Source organism: Salvelinus namaycush, unplaced genomic scaffold (assembly GCF_016432855.1).
Source record: "Salvelinus namaycush isolate Seneca unplaced genomic scaffold, SaNama_1.0 Scaffold912, whole genome shotgun sequence".
In the NCBI taxonomy this organism is placed as follows: domain Eukaryota; kingdom Metazoa; phylum Chordata; class Actinopteri; order Salmoniformes; family Salmonidae; genus Salvelinus; species Salvelinus namaycush.
In genome coordinates, this window is record NW_024061656.1 from 72,501 (window position 1) to 94,398 (window position 21,898).

The window sequence follows — 21,898 nt, forward strand, 5'->3', positions numbered from 1 at the left end:
ACCACAACAAAGAGGAACAGTTTGTACCAGATGTCCTGATGAGCAGTCTTCATCTCCTCTCTTCCTAAAGGAGAGAGAGCTTATGTTCTCCATCCATTTTTCCCTCTTCCTCCATCCCTTCTTCCTTCTTCCTCCATCCCTTTTTCTCTCTTTCTCCATCCTTCTCCATCCCTTCTTCCCTCTTTCTCCATCCTTCTCCATCCCTTCTTCCCTCTTTCTCCATCCTTCTCCATCCCTTCTTCCCTCTTTCTCCATCCTTCTCCATCCCTTCTTCCCTCTTCCTCCATCCTTCTCCATCCCTTCTTCCCTCTTCCTCCCTCCTTCTCCATCCCTTCTTCCCTCTTTCTCCATCCTTCTCCATCCCTTCTTCCCTCTTTCTCCATCCTTCTCCATCCCTTCTTCCCTCTTTCTCCATCCTTCTCCATCCCTTCTTCCCTCTTTCTCCATCCTTCTCCATCCCTTCTTCTCTCTTTCTCCATCCTTCTCCATCCCTTCTTCCTTCTTCCTCCATCCCTTCTTCTCTCTTTCTCCATCCTTCTCCATCCCTTCTTCCCTCTTTCTCCATCCTTCTCCATCCCTTCTTCCCTCTTTCTCCATCCTTCTCCATCCCTTCTTCCCTCTTTCTCCATCCTTCTCCATCCCTTCTTCCCTCTTTCTCCATCCCTTCTTCCCTCTTTCTCCATCCTTCTCCATCCCTTCTTCCCTCTTTCTCCATCCTTCTCCATCCCTTCTTCCCTCCTTCTCCATCCCTTCTTCCCTCTTTCTCCATCCTTCTCCATCCCTTCTTCCCTCTTTCTCCATCCTTCTCCATCCCTTCTTCCCTCTTTCTCCATCCTTCTCCATCCCTTCTTCCCTCTTTCTCCATCCTTCTCCATCCCTTCTTCCCTCTTTCTCCATCCCTTCTTCCCTCTTTCTCCATCCCTTCTTCCCTCTTTCTCCATCCCTTCTTCCCTCTTTCTCCATCCCTTCTTCCCTCTTTCTCCATCCCTTCTCCCCTCTTCCTCCATCCCTTCTCCCCTCTTTCTCCATCCCTTCTCCCCTCTTCCTCCATCCTTTCTCCCCTCTTCCTCCATCTCTTCTTCCCTCTTCCTTCATCCCTTCTCCCCTCTTTCTCCATCCTTCTTCCCTCTTTCTCCATCCCTTCTCCCCTCTTTCTCCATCCCTTCTCCCCTCTTTCTCCATCCCTTCTCCCCTCTTCCTCCATCCCTTCTCCCCTCTTTCTCCATCCCTTCTCCCCTCTTTCTCCATCCCTTCTCCCCTCTTCCTCCATCTCTTCTTCCCTCTTTCTCCATCCCTTCTTCCTTCTTCCTCCATCCCTTCTTCCCTCTTTCTCCATCCCTTCTTCCCTCTTTCTCCATCCCTTCTTCCCTCTTCCTCCATCCCTTCTTCCCTCTTTCTCCATCCCTTCTTCCTTCTTCCTCCATCCCTTCTTCCCTCTTTCTCCATCCTTCTCCATCCCTTCTTCCCTCTTTCTCCATCCCTTCTTCCCTCTTCCTCCATCCCTTCTTCTCTCTTTCTCCATCCTTCTCCATCCCGTCTTCCCTCTTTCTCCATCCCTTCTTCCCTCTTTCTCCATCCCTTCTTCCTTCCGGCTCTCTCTTCTAGTTCTGCTAATAACAATGTTTATTGCTCCAGGCGATTTTCCTCGATCAATATTAGATGGTAATTACTGAGTCTCTGTTGTTAATGTTGACACTTCAAAGTCACGTTTCACCTCTGAATGACCTCCGCACTGTATGCTTTTATTTATGAGCTGTGTGTGTGTGCGTTTGTGTGTGTGTCTGTGTGAGTCAAGTTCCAAGTTGTTGTATTAGTCTTATGTATGGGATAAGTGTAGTGTACATCATGGGCAGTGTTTTTAGATTGTGTAGTATTTATCAATCATAATAACAGTCTGGTAGCAGCAGTTGTGATGAGTGTGTGTGTGTGTGTGTGTGTGTGTGTGTGTGTGTGTGTGTGTGTGTGTGTGTGTGTGTGTGTGTGTGTGTGTGTGTGTGTGTGTGTGTGTGTGTGTGTGTGTGTGTGTGTACCAAACTGCATTGTTGTTTAAGGGCTTGTAAGTAAGCGTTTCACTGTGAGTGTGAGTGTGTGTGTCGCTGTGATGAGGGCCATGCGTGTGATTCAGGCTACGTATGATTCATCTTCTCCATTATTACAAGCCAAGACAAGTCGGTGCTTACATGTAGCATGTAGCTACAACACATTGTTATTGCTGCGTTAACTTAGCATCAGCTGCTATTGATCACACTCCTTGGTGTTGAACTCAGTTTAGGCACATAATGAGTGATGTAATGGGTAGCATGTTGCCTTTGAGGTGATGCCAAAGGCACATTTCCAATCTGGATAAGGAAGCTCTATTCCATTCCACTCCGATCTACTCTACTCTGCTCTGATCTACTCTACCCAACTCTACTCTGCTCTGATCTGATCTACTATATTCTACTCTACTCTACTCTGCTCTGATCTACTCTATTCTACTCTACTCTGCTCTGATCTACTCTACCCTACTCTACTCTGCTCTGATCTACTCTACCCAACTCTACTCTGCTCTGATCTACTCTACCATGCTCTACTCTGCTCTGATCTACTCTACCCGACTCTACTCTGCTCTGATCTACTCTACCCGACTACTCTGCTCTGATCTACTCTACCCGACTCTACTCTGCTCTGATCTACTCTACCCGACTCTACTCTGCTCTGATCTACTCTACCCTGCTCTACTCTGCTCTGATCTACTCTACCCAACTCTACTCTGCTCTGATCTACTCTACCCGACTCTACTCTGCTCTGATCTACTCTACCATGCTCTACTCTGCTCTGATCTACTCTACCCAACTATACTCTGCTCTGATCTACTCTACCTGACTCTACTCTGCTCTGATCTACTCTACCCAACTCTACTCTGCTCTGATCTACTCTACCCAACTATACTCTGCTCTGATCTACTCTACCTGACTCTACTCTGCTCTGATCTACTCTACCCAACTATACTCTGCTCTGATCTACTCTACCTGACTCTACTCTGCTCTGATCTACTCTACCCAACTATACTCTGCTCTGATCTACTCTACCCAACTATACTCTGCTCTGATCTACTCTACCTGACTCTACTCTGCTCTGATCTACTCTACCTGACTCTACTCTGCTCTGATCTACTCTACCTGACTCTACTCTGCTCTGATCTACTCTACCTGACTCTACTCTGCTCTGATCTACTCTATTCTACTCTACTCTGCTCTGATCTACTCTACCCTACTCTACTCTGCTCTGATCTACTCTACCCTACTCTACTCTGCTCTGATCTACTCTACCCAACTCTACTCTGCTCTGATCTACTCTATTCTACTCTACTCTGCTCTGATCTACTCTATTCTACTCTACTCTGCTCTGATCTACTCTACCCAACTCTACTCCACCTTGCTCAATCTTACTCTACCTTACTCTACCTTGCCCTACTCAACTCTATTCTACCGTACCCCACTGTACTGTACTGTACTGTACTCTACTCTACTGTACTCTACCCTACTGTACTCTACTCTACTGTACTCTACTCTACTCTACCCTACTCTACTGTACTCTACTGTACTCTACCCTACTCTACTCTACTGTACTCTACTGTACTCTACTGTACTCTGCCCTACTCTACTCTACTGTACTCTACTGTACTCTACTGTACTCTACCCTACTCTACTGTACTGTACTGTACTGTACTCTACTCTACTGTACTCTACTGTACTCTACTCTACTGTACTCTACTGTACTCTACTGTACTCTACTGTACTCTGCCCTACTCTACTCTACTGTACTCTACTGTACTGTACTCTACTGTACTCTACCCTACTCTACTGTACTGTACTGTACTCTACTGTACTCTACTGTACTCTACTGTACTCTACCCTACTCTACTGTACTGTACTGTACTCTACTGTACTCTACTGTACTCTACCCTACTCTACTGTACTCTACTGTACTCTACTGTACTCTACTGTACTCTACTGTACTCTACCCTACTCTACTGTACTGTACTGTACTCTACTCTACTCTACTGTACTCTACCCTACTCTACTGTACTGTACTCTACTCTACTGTACTCTACTGTACTCTACTGTACTCTACTGTACTCTACCCTACTCTACTCTACTGTACTGTACTCTACTGTACTCTACTGTACTGTACTCTACTGTACTCTACCCTACTCTACTGTACTGTACTCTACTGTACTCTACTGTACTCTACCCTACTCTACTGTACTGTACTCTACTCTACTGTACTCTACTGTACTCTACTGTACTCTACTGTACTGTACTCTACCCTACTCTACCCTACTGTACTCTACTCTACTGTACTCTACCCTACTCTACTCTACCCTACTCTACTCTACTGTACTCTACCCTACTCTACTGTACTCTACTGTACTCTACTGTACTCTACCCTACCCTACTCTACTCTACTGTACTCTACCCTACTCTACTGTACTCTACTGTACTCTACCCTACTCTACTCTACTGTACTGTACTCTACTCTACCCTACTCTACTCTACTGTACTCTACCCTACTCTACTGTACTCTACTGTACTCTACTGTACTCTACCCTACTCTACTGTACTCTACTGTACTCTACTGTACTCTACCCTACTCTACTCTACTGTACTGTACTCTACTCTACCCTACTCTACTCTACTGTACTCTACCCTACTCTACTGTACTGTACTCTACTGTACTCTACTGTACTCTACCCTACTCTACTTTACCCTACTGTACTCTACTGTACTCTACTCTACTCTACTCTACTGTACTCTACTGTACTCTACCCTACTCTACTGTACTCTACTCTACCCTACTCTACTCTACTGTACTCTACTGTACTCTACTCTACTGTACTCTACTGTACTCTACTGTACTGTACTCTACCCTACTCTACTGTACTCTACTGTACTCTACTGTACTGTGCTCTACCCTACTCTACTGTACTCTACTGTACTCTACTCTACCCTACTGTACTCTACCCTACTCTACTGTACTCTACTCTACCCTACTGTACTCTACTCTACTCTACTGTACTCTACTCTACCCTACTGTACTCTACCCTACTCTACTGTACTCTACTCTACCCTACTGTACTCTACTCTACTCTACTCTACCCTACTCTACTCTACTGTACTCTACTCTACTGTACTCTACTGTACTCTACCCTACTCTACTCTACTGTACTCTACTCTACTGTACTCTACCCTACCCTACTGTACTCTACTCTACCCTACTGTACTCTACTGTACTCTACCCTACTCTACTGTACTCTACCCTACTCTACTGTACTGTACTCTACTCTACTGTACTCTACCCTACTCTACTGTACTCTACCCTACTCTACTGTACTCTACTCTACTGTACTCTACCCTACTCTACTCTACTGTACTCTACCCTACTGTACTCTACTCTACTCTATAAACCCACCACAGGTGCAGGAGTAACAGTGTGCGTGTCTCCATATCTCTGCCTGCGTAAGAAAATCAGTTTTCATAACCTCTCTGGGACAGTGGGACGCTTGCGTCCCACTTGGGGAGCACCCCCCACCCACCCCCCACTGATTAGCATCGCTAGCATAGCGTCACAATTAAATAGTAGCATCTAAATATCATTAAATCACAAGTCCAAGACACCAAATGAAAGATACAGATCTTGTGAATAAAGCCACCATTTCAGATTTTTAAAATGTTTTACAGGGAAGACAAAATATGTAAATCTATTAGCTAACCACGTTAGCAAAAGACACCATTTTTCTTTGTCCACCATTTTTTCTCTCCACCAGTAGCTATCACCAATTCGGCCAAATAAAGATATTGATAGCCACTAACCAAGAAAAAACCTCATCAGATGACAGTCTGATAACATATTTATTGTATAGGATAGGTTTTGTTAGAAAAATGTGCATATTTCAGGTATAAATCATAGTTTACAATTGCACCCACCATCACAACTCGACTAGAATAAATACACAGAGCAACGTGTATTACCTAATTACTAATCATAAAACATTTCTTAAAAATACACAGCTCACAGCAATGGAAAGACACAGATCTTGTGAATTCAGACAATATTTCAGATGTTCTAAGTGTTTTACAGCGAAAACACAATAAATCGTTATATTAGCATACCACATGTGCAAACGTTACCAGAGCATTGATTCAAGCCAAAGAGAGCGATAACGTAATCATCGCCAAAATATATTAATTTTTTCACTAACCTTCTCAGAATTCTTCCGATGACACTCCTGTAACATCATATTACAACATACATATAGAGTTTGTTCGAAAATGTGCATATTTAGCCACAAAAAAACGTGGTTATACAATGACAATACTAGCAAAACTAGCCTGAAAATGTCGGGCGCCATATTTGACAGTGATCTTGTCTCATGATTAACTATTCATAAACTTGACTAAAAAAATATAAGTTGGACAGCTATCGAAAGACAAATTAGTTCTTAATGCAATCGCTGAATTACATTTCTAAAATTATCCTTACTGTGCAATACAGGGTTCGCCAAGCGAAGCTATACCAAAGAAAATGGCGGAATATGCGTTTAAAATTTTTCGACAGAACAACGATTTATCATCTTAAATATTTCTTACTATGAGGTGATCTTCCATCAGAATCTTGGGCAATGTATCCTTTCTTGGGTCTAATCTTCTTTTGGTCGAAAGATGTCCTCTTGTCCGTCGAAATGCCCACTAACGTTCGACCGGTACTGGAAACGTGCCCGGCGCTTCAAAGTGCATCACCAAGAATTGCCTCAAAATCGCACTAAACGGATATAAATTGCTATAAAACGGTTTAAATTAACTACCTTATGATGTCTTTAACACCTATAACGAGTAAAAACATGACCGGCGATATATAAGTGGCTAAACCAAAGCTTGGAAAGAGAGCCAGTCCAACGTCCTTCGTGCGTCAGGCGCAGGGAGCAAAAGAACGGTACATCCGGTCTTTGGCGTTTTATACAGGCCCTGATTGCGCAATTGACTCCATTCAAATTGTCACCACTTACTGACATCTAGAGGAAGGCGTGGGCAGTGTTTGTATCCTCATAGGATTTACAGGGACTTTAAAACTGACCTGGGACCAGAGGCCAACATTTCTGAAATCTCACTCCCTATCAGGAAAAGTGCTGTAGAATGAGTTCTGTTCCACTCAGAGACATAATTCAAACGGCTATAGAAACTAGAGAGTGTTTTCTATCCAATAATAACAATAATATGCATATTGTACGAGCAAGAATTGAGTACTAGGCAGTTTAATCTGTAGAGCAAATTATGCTAATGCGAAACAGCACCCCCTATATCCCCAAGAAGTTTTAACAATAATTGTGGGGAAATGATTATCACCAGCCAGCTATGACATAGATGTGTTCTCAGTCCCAATCCTACTTTGGTTTTACCAGAAAACATCCGGTTTCTATGACTTCGTCCCAAATCACACCATATTCCCTATATAGTGCACTACTTTTGACCTGAGCCCTTTGGGCCTTGTAGGGGACATGGTGTTATTTGGAACATACCCTAAATTATGAACAATCACATGACCTCACTCACTGCCATCCAGGCCAGCTCTGTCTCTGCCAGTGCTTCAGACCCTAACTGATCGGACTGAAGGATATTTTGCATTCCAACTAAAACTAATTATTTTATGTTCTGTTTGCACGCGATTGGACCTGGACTGTGGCAGCAGCTGGTGGGGAACAGAATAAAGAGTCGTGGGTTCACTTGAGAGTTCAGGTCAAGCAAGAGGTAGATGGAAGGAAGATGGAAGGTAGATGGACCCTGACCAGAGTCAGCTCCGTGACTCTGGTCAGGGTGTCTGTGGACCGTGACTCTGGTCAGGGAGTCTGTGGACCGTGGCTGTAGTTATGGAGGTTTGGTTCCTACTGTTAAGCTGCTCTCTATCAAGCTCCTGTATTGTGTTCACCTACGCTGGGGTTTGTTATAGCCTTTCTGACTGGAGCTAGTTCCTGTTCTGGTTACCATAGAGACTGGTTAGAGCCTTTCTGACTGGAGCTAGTCCCTGTTCTGGTTACCATAGAGACTGGTTAGAGCATGCCTTTCTGACTGGAGCTAGTTCCTGTTCTGGTTACCATAGAGACTGGTTAGAGCCTTTCTGACTGGAGCTAGTCCCTGTTCTGGTTACCATAGAGACTGGTTAGAGCATGCCTTTCTGACTGGAGCTAGTTCCTGTTCTGGTTACCATAGAGACTGGTTAGAGACTGGCTTTCTGACTGGAGCTAGTCCCTGTTCTGGTTACCATAGAGACTGGTTAGAGACTGGCTTTCTGACTGGAGCTAGTCCCTGTTCTGGTTACCATAGAGACTGGTTAGAGACTGGCTTTCTGACTGGAGCTAGTCCCTGTTCTGGTTACCATAGAGCCTGGTTAGAGACTGGCTTTCTGACTGGAGCTAGTTCCTGTTCTGGTTACCATAGAGACTGGTTAGAGACTGGCTTTCTGACTGGAGCTAGTTCCTGTTCTGGTTACCATAGAGACTGGTTAGAGCCTGGCTTTCTGAGTGGAGCTAGTTCCTGTTCTGGTTACCATAGAGACTGGTTAGAGCCTTTCTGACTGGAGCTAGTTCCTGTTCTGGTTACCATAGAGACTGGTTAGAGCCTGGCTTTCTGACTGGAGCTAGTCCCTGTTCTGGTTACCATAGAGACTGGTTAGAGCCTGGCTTTCTGACTGGAGCTAGTCCCTGTTCTGGTTACCATAGAGACTGGTTGGAGCCTGGCTTTCTGACTGGAGCTAGTCCCTGTTCTGGTTACCATAGAGACTGGTTAGAGACTGGCTTTCTGACTGGAGCTAGTCCCTGTTCTGGTTACCATAGAGACTGGTTGGAGCCTGGCTTTCTGACTGGAGCTAGTCCCTGTTCTGGTTACCATAGAGACTGGTTAGAGCCTGGCTTTCTGACTGGAGCTAGTCCCTGTTCTGGTTACCATAGAGACTGGTTAGAGCCTGGCTTTCTGACTGGAGCTAGTTCCTGTTCTGGTTACCATAGAGACTGGTTAGAGACTGGCTTTCTGACTGGAGCTAGTCCCTGTTCTGGTTACCATAGAAACTGGTTAGAGCCTTTCTGACTGGAGCTAGTCCCTGTTCTGGTTACCATAGAGACTGGTTAGAGACTGGCTTTCTGACTGGAGCTAGTCCCTGTTCTGGTTACCATAGAGACTGGTTAGAGACTGGTTTTCTACTGGAGCTAGTCCCTGTTCTGGTTACCATAGAGACTGGTTAGAGACTGGCTTTCTGACTGGAGCTAGTCCCTGTTCTGGTTACCATAGAGACTGGTTAGAGACTGGCTTTCTGACTGGAGCTAGTTCCTGTTCTGGTTACCATAGAGACTGGCTTTCTGACTGGAGCTAGTACCTGTTCTGGTTACCATAGAGACTGGTTAGAGACTGGCTTTCTGACTGGAGCCTGTTCCTGTTCTGGTTACCATAGAGACTGGTTAGAGACTGGCTTTCTGACTGGAGCTAGTCCCTGTTCTGGTTACCATAGAGACTGGTTAGAGACTGGCTTTCTGACTGGAGCTAGTTCCTGTTCTGGTTACCATAGAGACTGGTTAGAGCCTGGCTTTCTGACTGGAGCTAGTCCCTGTTCTGGTTACCATAGAGACTGGTTAGAGACTGGTTTTCTACTGGAGCTAGTCCCTGTTCTGGTTACCATAGAGACTGGTTAGAGACTGGCTTTCTGACTGGAGCTAGTCCCTGTTCTGGTTACCATAGAGACTGGTTAGAGACTGGCTTTCTGACTGGAGCTAGTTCCTGTTCTGGTTACCATAGAGACTGGCTTTCTGACTGGAGCTAGTACCTGTTCTGGTTACCATAGAGACTGGTTAGAGACTGGCTTTCTGACTGGAGCCTGTTCCTGTTCTGGTTACCATAGAGACTGGTTAGAGACTGGCTTTCTGACTGGAGCTAGTCCCTGTTCTGGTTACCATAGAGACTGGTTAGAGACTGGCTTTCTGACTGGAGCTAGTTCCTGTTCTGGTTACCATAGAGACTGGTTAGAGCCTGGCTTTCTGACTGGAGCTAGTCCCTGTTCTGGTTACCATAGAGACTGGTTAGAGCATGCCTTTCTGACTGGAGCTAGTTCCTGTTCTGGTTACCATAGAGACTGGTTAGAGCCTTTCTGACTGGAGCTAGTTCCTGTTCTGGTTACCATAGAGACTGGTTAGAGCCTTTCTGACTGGAGCTAGTTCCTGTTCTGGTTACCATAGAGACTGGTTAGAGCCTGGCTTTCTGACTGGATCTAGTTCCTGTTCTGGTTACCATAGAGACTGGTTAGAGCCTGGCTTTCTGACTGGAGCTAGTTCCTGTTCTGGTTACCATAGAGACTGGTTAGAGCCTGGCTTTCTGACTGGAGCTAGTTCCTGTTCTGGTTACCATAGAGACTGGTTAGAGCCTGGCTTTCTGACTGGAGCTAGTTCCTGTTCTGGTTACCATAGAGACTGGTTAGAGCATGCCTTTCTGACTGGAGCTAGTTCCTGTTCTGGTTACCATAGAGACTGGTTAGAGCCTTTCTGACTGGAGCTAGTTCCTGTTCTGGTTACCATAGAGACTGGTTAGAGCCTGGCTTTCTGACTGAAGCTAGTCCCTGTTCTGGTTACCATAGAAACTGGTTAGAGCCTGGCTGTCTGACTGAAGCTAGTCCCTGTTCTGGTTACCATAGAGACTGGTTAGAGCCTGGCTTTCTGACTGGAGCTATTCCCTGTTCTGGTTACCATAGAAACTGGTTAGAGCCTGGCTTTCTGACTGGAGCTCGTTCCTGTTCTGGTTACCATAGAGACTGGTTAGAGCCTGCCTTTCTGACTGGAGCTAGTTCCTGTTCTGGTTACCATAGAGACTGGTTAGAGCCTGGCTTTCTGACTTGAGCTAGTTCCTGTTCTGGTTACCATAGAGACTGGTTAGAGCCTGTCTTTCTGACTGGAGCTAGTCCCTGTTCTGGTTACCATAGAGACTGGTTAGAGCCTGGATTTCTGACTGAAGCTAGTCCCTGTTCTGGTTACCATAGAAACTGGTTAGAGCCTGGCTGTCTGACTGAAGCTAGTCCCTGTTCTGGTTACCATAGAGACTGGTTAGAGCCTGGCTTTCTGACTGGAGCTATTCCCTGTTCTGGTTACCATAGAAACTGGTTAGAGCCTGGCTTTCTGACTGGAGCTCGTTCCTGTTCTGGTTACCATAGAGACTGGTTAGAGCCTGCCTTTCTGACTGGAGCTAGTTCCTGTTCTGGTTACCATAGAGACTGGTTAGAGCCTGGCTTTCTGACTTGAGCTAGTTCCTGTTCTGGTTACCATAGAGACTGGTTAGAGCCTGTCTTTCTGACTGGAGCTAGTCCCTGTTCTGGTTACCATAGAGACTGGTTAGAGCCTGGCTTTCTGACTGGAGATAGTTCCTGTTCTGGTTACCATAGAGACTGGTTAGAGCCTGACTTTCTGACTGGAGCTAGTTCCTGTTCTGGTTACCATAGAGACTGGTTAGAGCCTTTCTGACTGGAGCTAGTTCCTGTTCTGGTTACCATAGAGACTGGTTAGAGCATGCCTTTCTGACTGGAGCTAGTTCCTGTTCTGGTTACCATAGAGACTGGTTAGAGCCTGGCTTTCTGACTGGAGCTAGTTCCTGTTCTGGTTACCATAGAGACTGGTTAGAGCCTGGCTTTCTGACTGGAGCTAGTTCCTGTTCTGGTTACCATAGAGACTGGTTAGAGCATGCCTTTCTGACTGGAGCTAGTTCCTGTTCTGGTTACCATAGAGACTGGTTAGAGCCTGGCTTTCTGACTGGAGCTAGTTCCTGTTCTGGTTACCATAGAGACTGGTTAGAGCCTGGCTTTCTGACTGGAGCTAGTTCCTGTTCTGGTTACCATAGAGACTGGTTAGAGCCTGGCTTTCTGACTGGAGCTAGTTCCTGTGCTGGTTACCATAGAGACTGGTTAGAGCCTGGCTATCTGACTGGAGCTAGTTCATTCTCTGGTTACCATAGAGACTGGTTAGAGCCTGGCTTTCTGACTGGAGCTAGTTCCTGTTCTGGTTACCATAGAGACTGGTTAGAGAATGGCTTCCTGACTGGAGCTCGTTCCTGTTCTGGTTACCATAGAGACTGGTTGGAGCTTGGCTTTCTGACTGGAGCTAGTCCCTGTTCTGGTTACCATAGAGACTGGTTAGAGCCTGGCTTTCTGACTGGAGCTAGTTCCTGTGCTGGTTACCATAGAGACTGGTTGGAGCCTGGCTTTCTGACTGGAGCTAGTTCCTGTTCTGGTTACCATAGAGACTGGTTGGAGCCTGCCTTTCTGACTGGAGATCGTTCCTGTTCTGGTTACCATGGAGACTGGTTAGAGCCTGGCTTTCTGACTGGAGCTAGTTGCTGTTCTGGTTACCATAGAGACTGGTTAGAGCCTGGCTTTCTGACTGGAGCTAGTCCCTGTTCTGGTTACCATAGAGACTGGTTAGACCCTGGCTTTCTGACTGGATCTAGTTCCTGTTCTGGTTACCATAGAGACTGGTTAGAGCCTTTCTGACTGGAGCTAGTTCCTGTTCTGGTTACCATAGAGACTGGTTAGAGCCTGGCTTTCTGACTGAAGCTAGTCCCTGTTCTGGTTACCATAGAAACTGGTTAGAGCCTGGCTGTCTGACTGAAGCTAGTCCCTGTTCTGGTTACCATAGAGACTGGTTAGAGCCTGGCTTTCTGACTGGAGCTATTCCCTGTTCTGGTTACCATAGAAACTGGTTAGAGCCTGGCTTTCTGACTGGAGCTCGTTCCTGTTCTGGTTACCATAGAGACTGGTTAGAGCCTGCCTTTCTGACTGGAGCTAGTTCCTGTTCTGGTTACCATAGAGACTGGTTAGAGCCTGGCTTTCTGACTTGAGCTAGTTCCTGTTCTGGTTACCATAGAGACTGGTTAGAGCCTGTCTTTCTGACTGGAGCTAGTCCCTGTTCTGGTTACCATAGAGACTGGTTAGAGCCTGGATTTCTGACTGAAGCTAGTCCCTGTTCTGGTTACCATAGAAACTGGTTAGAGCCTGGCTGTCTGACTGAAGCTAGTCCCTGTTCTGGTTACCATAGAGACTGGTTAGAGCCTGGCTTTCTGACTGGAGCTATTCCCTGTTCTGGTTACCATAGAAACTGGTTAGAGCCTGGCTTTCTGACTGGAGCTCGTTCCTGTTCTGGTTACCATAGAGACTGGTTAGAGCCTGCCTTTCTGACTGGAGCTAGTTCCTGTTCTGGTTACCATAGAGACTGGTTAGAGCCTGGCTTTCTGACTTGAGCTAGTTCCTGTTCTGGTTACCATAGAGACTGGTTAGAGCCTGTCTTTCTGACTGGAGCTAGTCCCTGTTCTGGTTACCATAGAGACTGGTTAGAGCCTGGCTTTCTGACTGGAGCTAGTTGCTGTTCTGGTTACCATAGAGACTGGTTAGAGCCTGACTTTCTGACTGGAGCTAGTTCCTGTTCTGGTTACCATAGAGACTGGTTAGAGCCTGTCTTTCTGACTGGAGCTAGTTCCTGTTCTGGTTACCATAGAGACTGGTTAGAGCATGCCTTTCTGATTGGAGCTAGTTCCTGTTCTGGTTACCATAGAGACTGGTTAGAGCCTGGCTTTCTGACTGGAGCTAGTTCCTGTTCTGGTTACCATAGAGACTGGTTAGAGCCTGGCTTTCTGACTGGAGCTAGTTCCTGTTCTGGTTACCATAGAGACTGGTTAGAGCATGCCTTTCTGACTGGAGCTAGTTCCTGTTCTGGTTACCATAGAGACTGGTTAGAGCCTGGCTTTCTGACTGGAGCTAGTTCCTGTTCTGGTTACCATAGAGACTGGTTAGAGCCTGGCTTTCTGACTGGAGCTAGTTCCTGTTCTGGTTACCATAGAGACTGGTTAGAGCCTGGCTTTCTGACTGGAGCTAGTTCCTGTGCTGGTTACCATAGAGACTGGTTAGAGCCTGGCTATCTGACTGGAGCTAGTTCATTCTCTGGTTACCATAGAGACTGGTTAGAGCCTGGCTTTCTGACTGGAGCTAGTTCCTGTTCTGGTTACCATAGAGACTGGTTAGAGAATGGCTTCCTGACTGGAGCTCGTTCCTGTTCTGGTTACCATAGAGACTGGTTGGAGCTTGGCTTTCTGACTGGAGCTAGTTCCTGTTCTGGTTACCATAGAGACTGGTTGCAGCCTGGCTTTCTGACTGGAGCTAGTTCCTGTTCTGGTTACCATAGAGACTGGTTGCAGCCTGGCTTTCTGACTGGAGCTAGTTCCTGTTCTGGTTACCATAGAGACTGGTTGGAGCCTGCCTTTCTGACTGGAGATCGTTCCTGTTCTGGTTACCATGGAGACTGGTTAGAGCCTGGCTTTCTGACTGGAGCTAGTTGCTGTTCTGGTTACCATAGAGACTGGTTAGAGCCTGGCTTTCTGACTGGAGCTAGTCCCTGTTCTGGTTACCATAGAGACTGGTTAGAGCCTGGCTTTCTGACTGGAGCTAGTCCCTGTTCTGGTTACCATAGAGACTGGTTAGAGCCTGGCTGTGCTAGCTGGTCATCTGTAATGTGTAGTATCTGTGTGCTATGGCTGTGAAGCTAGTCCCTGACTGTACTGTGTACTGTAGCTGCAGTTGTTCCTTTTTCTCTGTTCCTCTCCTGGTCGTCATCAGTGTTAATGACCCAGGGCTGTGTGGTCATCAGTGTTAATGACCCAGGGCTGAGTGGTCATCAGTGTTAATGACCCAGGGCTGAGTGGTCATCAGTGTTAACGATCTAGGGCTGAGTGGTCATCGGTGTTAATGACCCAGGACTGAGTGAGTGAGTGAGTGAGTGAGAGAGAGAGAGAGAGAGAGAGAGAGAGAGAGAGGGAGAGGGAGAGGGAGAGGGAGAGGGAGAGAGAGGGAGAGAGAGGGAGAGGGATGAGAGAGGGAGAGAGAGAGATAAAGAGGGAGAGGGAGAGGGAGAGGGAGAGGGAGAGGGAGAGAGAGAGGGAGAGGGATGAGAGAGGGAGAGAGAGAGATAAAGAGGGAGAGGGAGAGGGAGAGAGAGAGAGAGAGAGAGAGAGAGAGAGAGAGGGAGAGGGAGAGGGAGAGGGATGAGAGAGGGAGAGAGAGAGATAAAGAGGGAGAGGGAGAGGGAGAGAGAGAGAGAGAGAGAGAGAGAGAGAGAGAGAGGGAGAGGGAGAGGGTCGGGCAGGTCAGGAGGCACTCGAGGCTTGGAGTGGCGGAATCTGCTGATGTAATAACCTTGTTCCGTGGAGGAAAGGAAAAGTGCTGAGAGAAGGAACAAGAGAAGGAGAAGAAAGTGCTTTCATAGAATATTTACTGTGCCTTTATTGTCCAGTTTTCAGTCTTTATGTCCCCAGTTGATCTATATTATACGAGGGCAGGTCTTTGTGTGAATGAAGATGCTGACTGTAGGGTCCTCCTGAGTGAGTCTCAGCGGCTGCACCCTATTCTCTATATAGTGCACTACTCTAGAGCCCTATTCCCTATATAGTGCACTACTCTAGAGCCCTATTCCCTATATAGTGCACTACTCTAGAGCCCTATTCCCTATATAGTGCACTACTCTAGAGCCCTATTCCCTATATAGTGCACTACTCTAGAGCCCTATTCCCTATATAGTGCACTACTCTAGAGCCTTATTCCCTATATAGTTCACTGCTTTTGACCAGGGCCCATAAGGGGCAACATGTTATAGGGGAATAAGGTGTCATTTGGAAGTCAAACTGAGTCTTTATGGTGCTGCAGTGCTCTGTAGCCCAGATGTGTCCTATCTAAACAGTTTACACTGGTGGACACCCACTGACAACACCTGGGGTTGCATCCTGAATCACACCCTATTCCCTATGTAGTGCACTACTTTTGACCAGGGCCCATTGGGCTTGGGTCTAAGGTAGTGCACTTTATAGGGAGTATGTTGCCATTTTGGGACGCTGACACCTCTCTCTACAGCTACATCAGACCAGTGTAATTCTAGTCTCTCTGTGCTATCTGCCTTGTAAGTAACATACAGTCCCACAGCCCCATGGTTAACTGGGGCCCCGTGTGGCTCAGTTGGTAGAGCATGGCGCTTGCAACGCCAGGGTTGTGGGTTCGATTCCCACGGGGGACCAGTACAAAAAAAGTATGAATGTATGTACTTGTAAGTCGCTCTGGATAAGAGCGTCTGCTAAATTACTTAAATGTAAATGTAAATGAGACTGGTAGTAGCTCATATGATAGTTGTTGGACACGTTTGGGATGTTCGTATGAGCTACTACCAGTCTGCCCCAGAAGAGTTGACCATGGGGCTGTGGGACTGTGTGTTAGTTACAAGGCTGTAGATGTATGTAGCTGTAGAGAGAGGCCCCAAAATGGCAACATACAGTGTGCAATATTATAATGTATTTTTCCAGAGCCCCTAAATGTATTGTATACGTGGAGAGGGTAGATCCTTGCGTGTGTTGAGTGGGTGGTATGTGTTGACCCCTATGCCCAGTCGGGGGAGCTGATTTGGGGTTGATTCTCTGTCATGCAACCCCTGGAGCCTGGCCACCCTGGCCATATGACAGCCATTATTTCCCTGGCCCCTTGGTACCCTAGTCAATGTGTGTGGGGCTGGGAGAAGATAGAGAGATAAAGCCAGGCCTGGGTTCAAATACTATTCTATATATATATGTTTGCTCCAGTGTGCTTAGAGTGACAGGTGGGTGGGGGTTTGTACTTTTGGGACTTCTCTATTGGTTCCATGGCACCGGGCAAGCTCAATCAAGCCCAGATAAATTATTTTAAATGATTTTTTTTTCTCTCCATACTATTTGAACCCAGGACTGGATCATTCGTTGAGTTGAAACCTTGGTAATTGCAGTCAGGTTCTGCCAACAACACAACATCAACAAGCGTCATGTGACCAGAGGCTTTGCTCCGGCTGCTGTGCTTCTGTCCCCGTGTCACGTTCTTCCAGGAAGGTCGTTTACTCACTAACACGATGGCGTGTTCGTCACATAAAACCAGATACGCATTCATTCTCGTCTCTCTGACCTTACGTTTGAGTCGTTTAGCAGACACTCTTATCACGAACGACTTACAGTTCTTGCATTCAACTTAAGGTAGCTAGGTGGGACAACCACATGTCAGAGTGAAACATTCCTCAACAAAGCAGCTATGTGAATGGTTCATGTCCAACAAACTGATCAGTAGTTCATACGTTATCCTATGATCTGCTCTCGGCTATTGATGGTGATCACAGGGTGTAGTACAGTAACTTCTGTCTTCTCACACCGCTGGAGGTTTGGTTATTGGGGACATTCTCTGACAAAACAACCCACGGTCTGCTGTGGGTTAATGCTTACTTAGGGACATCCTACAAGTGGTAATCTGTCATGTCCTTTTGGCTGTTTGAGTTTGTACCTTTTATCCTCAAACAGGACATGACACTGTATAAACAACAATTGCTCTGTTCTCTGTGTGTTTTGATGCCACTAGGCAGCCATTTTGGGTCTGTGTTCTACAACTGCAGCTGAGGCCAAAGAAAAGCTGCTTATCACCAATCAGTGTTGGTGCTCTTGAGGTGTCCCGTCTATCGCTGTGGCGAGGGGAAGTAGGAGAGAGAGAGAAAGGGAGAGAAACACCACAGCCTGAAAGGACTGCTGGATTAAAGCACTAATTGAGGAAAAACCTTAAAGTCGCTCAGATTGAAAACCACACAGAATGAACACAGGGATAATCTCCTTCTGGTTTCAGACGGAGAGTCCAGGCAAACTGAAAGCTCAATACTTTGTCTACATTCCAAATGGCACAATATTCCCTATGTAGTGCACTACTTCGGACCAGAGCCTTATGGGTCTTGGTAAAAAGTGGTCCACTATAAAGGGAATAGGGTGCCATGTGGAACACAGTCCTCGTTGTTACAACTACAACAGTCATGTGTTTTAAGTGCCTAATTCCTTTACAAAGAGCGGTTTGGGCCCTTACTTACTTATCCTGAGTGTTGTAGGCAGACGGGACTAAGGGATTACTTCTGACATTTCTTTATTTTACATTTTTTATATGTTTGTTTTATTATTTGTGTACTTTTTTGTCATTTGACTGCATTGTAAGGAGCTAGTGACATAAGCATTTCACTGCACCTGCTATAACGTCTGCTAAACTGTGCATGTGATCAATAAACCTTTTATTTTATTTGGGAAATAATTGTGTAGGTAGCCAACATCTTAATTTGATTCTTGGACTTGGAATTACAACGTGATGAATCAATTAATTATTTGAAATTATTTTGAGCCCCAAATACATTATCTGTTGCGCATCCTAAACCGCACCCTATTCTCTATATAGTGCACTTCTTTTGACCAGAACCCCTTGTGCCCTGGTCAAAAGTAGTGCACTATAAAGGGAATAGTTTGCCATTTGTGACACAACCAAGGAGAAGAAGAATGTAATTTGCAGCAGGGTAATAGGATGTAGGTAATGGGACTGTGTCTCCCCTGTATGCAGTGTAAAATGGGCCTGGCTGCTTTCAAGGTGCCCTTCACGTTCACAGAGGCAGAGTTGACCTGAGAAGATGGAGGATAGGCTAAGTGTATCCCTAATGGCTCCTTATTCCCTATTTAGTGCCCTAGTTTTGACCAGGACCCATAGGGCTTAGGTGAAAAGTAGTGCACTATTTAGGGAATATGTGCCATTTTGGACGTGGGTTATGTCTGCTTAGAAACTGTCTGGATAATGTATCATAAAGTTGTCTTTAGGTGGGAGTCATGGTTACAGGAATGTTAGGTTTGGTTGGCAACTCAGAATTAGTTGTCCTGACAAAGGTTGCTCTTCCATCTCAGTTCAGTAATGAATTTTGTCTTTCTGTTACTTAAATGTTCTACCTTCCCATCACTCTCATCCTCTCTCTCTGTCTCTCTCTCTCTCTCTCTCTCTCTCTCTCTCTCTCTCTCTCTCTCTCTCTCATCTGTATCTGTATCTCTCTCTGTCTCTGGCTCTCTGTCTCTCTATCTCTATCTCTATCTCTCTCTATCTGTATCTGTATCTGTATCTCTCTCTGTCTCTCTCTGTCTCTCTCTGTCTCTCTCTCTCTGTATCTGTATCTGTCTCTCTCTCTCTGTATCTGTATCTCTCTATCTCTCTCTGTCTCTGTCTCTCTCTCTGTCTCTGTCTCTCTCTGTCTCTCTCTCTCTGTATCTGTATCTGTCTCTCTCTCTCTCTCTGTCTCTCTGTCTCTCTATCTCTCTCTATCTCTGTCTCTCTCTCTCACTTCCTATTACATCCATCCCTCTCCTTCTCACTCTAATTCTCATTTTCTCTCTAGTGACAGAATATTTTTGGTCTCTGCATAATTTCCCCCTGAACCGTCAATGAGGCAGGCACGCAGACAGGCAGGAAGTGGAACACGTCTAAATGGAACAGAGGAGGAAGAAGACAGACCCATGAATGCATTGACACCGAATAGAAAATAAACCAGCTTTGCGTCCCAAATGGCACCATAATCCTTATATAGTGCACTACTTTGGACTTCGCTCTGGTCAAAAGTAGTGTACTATATAAGGAATAGGTTCCATTTGGGACGCAAACCTTGTCTGTCAGTTATAGCTGGGCTATTGAGATGCAGGAAAACAAACAAAGCTTAGGCTTGTCAGAGACATTGTTTAAAAGTCCTCAGAGAAGAAAGCTTTGTTCCTCTCTCTCTCTCTCTCTCTCTCTCTCTCTCTCTCTCTCTCTCTCTCTGTCTCTCTGTCTCTGTCTCTTTCTCTGTCTCTCTTTCTCTCTCTCTCTTCCTCTCTCTCTCTCTCTCTCTCTCTCTCTCTCTTCCTCTCTCTCTCTCTCTTCCTCTCTCTCTCTCTCTCTTCCTCTCTCTCTCTCTCTCTCTCTCTCCCTCTTCCTCTCTCTCTCTCTCTCTCTCTCTCTCTCTCTCTCTCTCTCTCTCTCAGAGATGGCAATGATGCTTAGTGCTGAGCACCTTAAAATGGATGCCAAACAAAAATAACATTAATTGCAAAGTTTAACAAACCATCCAACTCTATTATACAAAGACTACTTTAAACAATTTCCACTGAAAATGTCACAAAAACACAACTAACCACTAGGCTACCTGTCGCCCTAGTTACTACTTCCCTACTTCCTACTTCCCTACTTCCTACTTCACTACTTACTACTTGCTACTTACTACTTGCCTGTTTACTTGAAGAACAGTGAGGATGTAAAGTTTCATAACAGAATTACAGTGAAATCTTTTATGTGACTAAGTTTTCCAAAAAACGCTTAAATGTCTATTCTGAAGTAAGATTCTGTCACGCCCTGACCATAGAGAGCCCTTGGTTCTCTATGGTGTAGTAGGTCAGGGCGTGACTAGGGGGTGATCTAGTATATCTATTTCTATGTTGGTGCTAATGTGGTTCCCAATTAGAGGCAGCTGTTTATCGTTGCCTCTGATTGGGGATCATATTTAGGTAGCTATTTCCCCACCTGTGTTTTGTGGGATATTGTTTGTTAGTGTGTTTGGGCACTACGTCCTCACGATCTTTGTAAGTTTTGTTAGTTGGTTTTGTTAGTTTCACTTAAATAATTATGTGGAACTATACTCACGCTGCGCCTTGGTCCGCTCATTTCCAAGGTCGTGACAGATTCAAAGGTGTCTGCAGAAAGAGTCAGCTATGACACCTTGAGTTAGAAACATATCCATATAGTTTGTTTGTTGAAGAGGATTAACACCCAGTAACACAATGACGGTAACAGAAAGACATCATTTGTCCCTGATCTGCACTATACAGAAATACATCATTATGGATATGTGATGTATTCATTGTGCTTTATCCCCCCGCCCAAAAAAAGACCAAATTTGGTTGATACGAATCGAACCAAATCTGAACCAATCATCAACATCTATGTTTCACAAGTTCACAAGACAGCACAGTAGAGTCCAGTATAGTCCAGTAGAGTCCAGTAGAATCCAGTAGAATCCACTAGAGTCCACTAGAATCCAGTAGAATCCAGAAGAGTCCAGTAGAATCCAGTAGAGTCCAGTAGAATCCAGTAGAGTCCAGTAGAGTCCAGTAGAGTCCAGTAGAGTCCAGTAGAGTCCAGTAGAGTCCAGTAGAGTCCAGTAGAATCCAGAAGAGTCCAGTAGAGTCCAGTAGAGTCCAGTAGAATCCAGTAGAATCCAGAAGAGTCCAGTAGAGTCCAGTAGAATCCACTAGAGTCCACTAGAATCCAGTAGAATCCACTAGAGTCCAGTAGAGTCCAGTAGAGTCCAGTAGAATCCAGTAGAGTCCACTAGAATCCAGTAGAGTCCAGTAGAGTCCAGTAGAGTCCAGTAGAATCCAGTAGAGTCCAGTAGAGTCCAGTAGAATCCAGTAGAGTCCAGTAGAATCCAGTAGAGTCCAGTAGAGTCCAGTAGAGTCCAGTAGAGTCCAGTAGAATCCAGTAGAGTCCAGTAGAGTCCAGTAGAGTCCAGTAGAATCCAGTAGTCCAGTAGAGTCCAGTAGAGTCCAGTAGAGTCCAGTAGAGTCCAGTAGAATCCAGTAGAATCCAGAAGAGTCCAGTAGAATCCAGTAGAGTCCAGTAGAATCCAGTAGAGTCCAGTAGAATCCAGTAGAGTCCAGTAGAGTCCAGTAGAGTCCAGTAGAGTCCAGTAGAGTCCAGTAGAGTCCAGTAGAATCCAGAAGAGTCCAGTAGAGTCCAGTAGAGTCCAGTAGAGTCCAGTAGAATCCAGTAGAATCCAGTAGAGTCCAGTAGAATCCAGTAGAGTCCAGTAGAATCCAGTAGAGTCCAGTAGAATCCAGTAGAATCCAGTAGAATCCAGTAGAATCCAGTAGAGTCCAGTAGAGTCCAGAAAAGGCATCTAAACCAAGGAATCGTGGCAGTAGTGGAGGAATTCAGAACCGGATGAAAAAACAGTCCTTCAGAACACCTCTTCCAT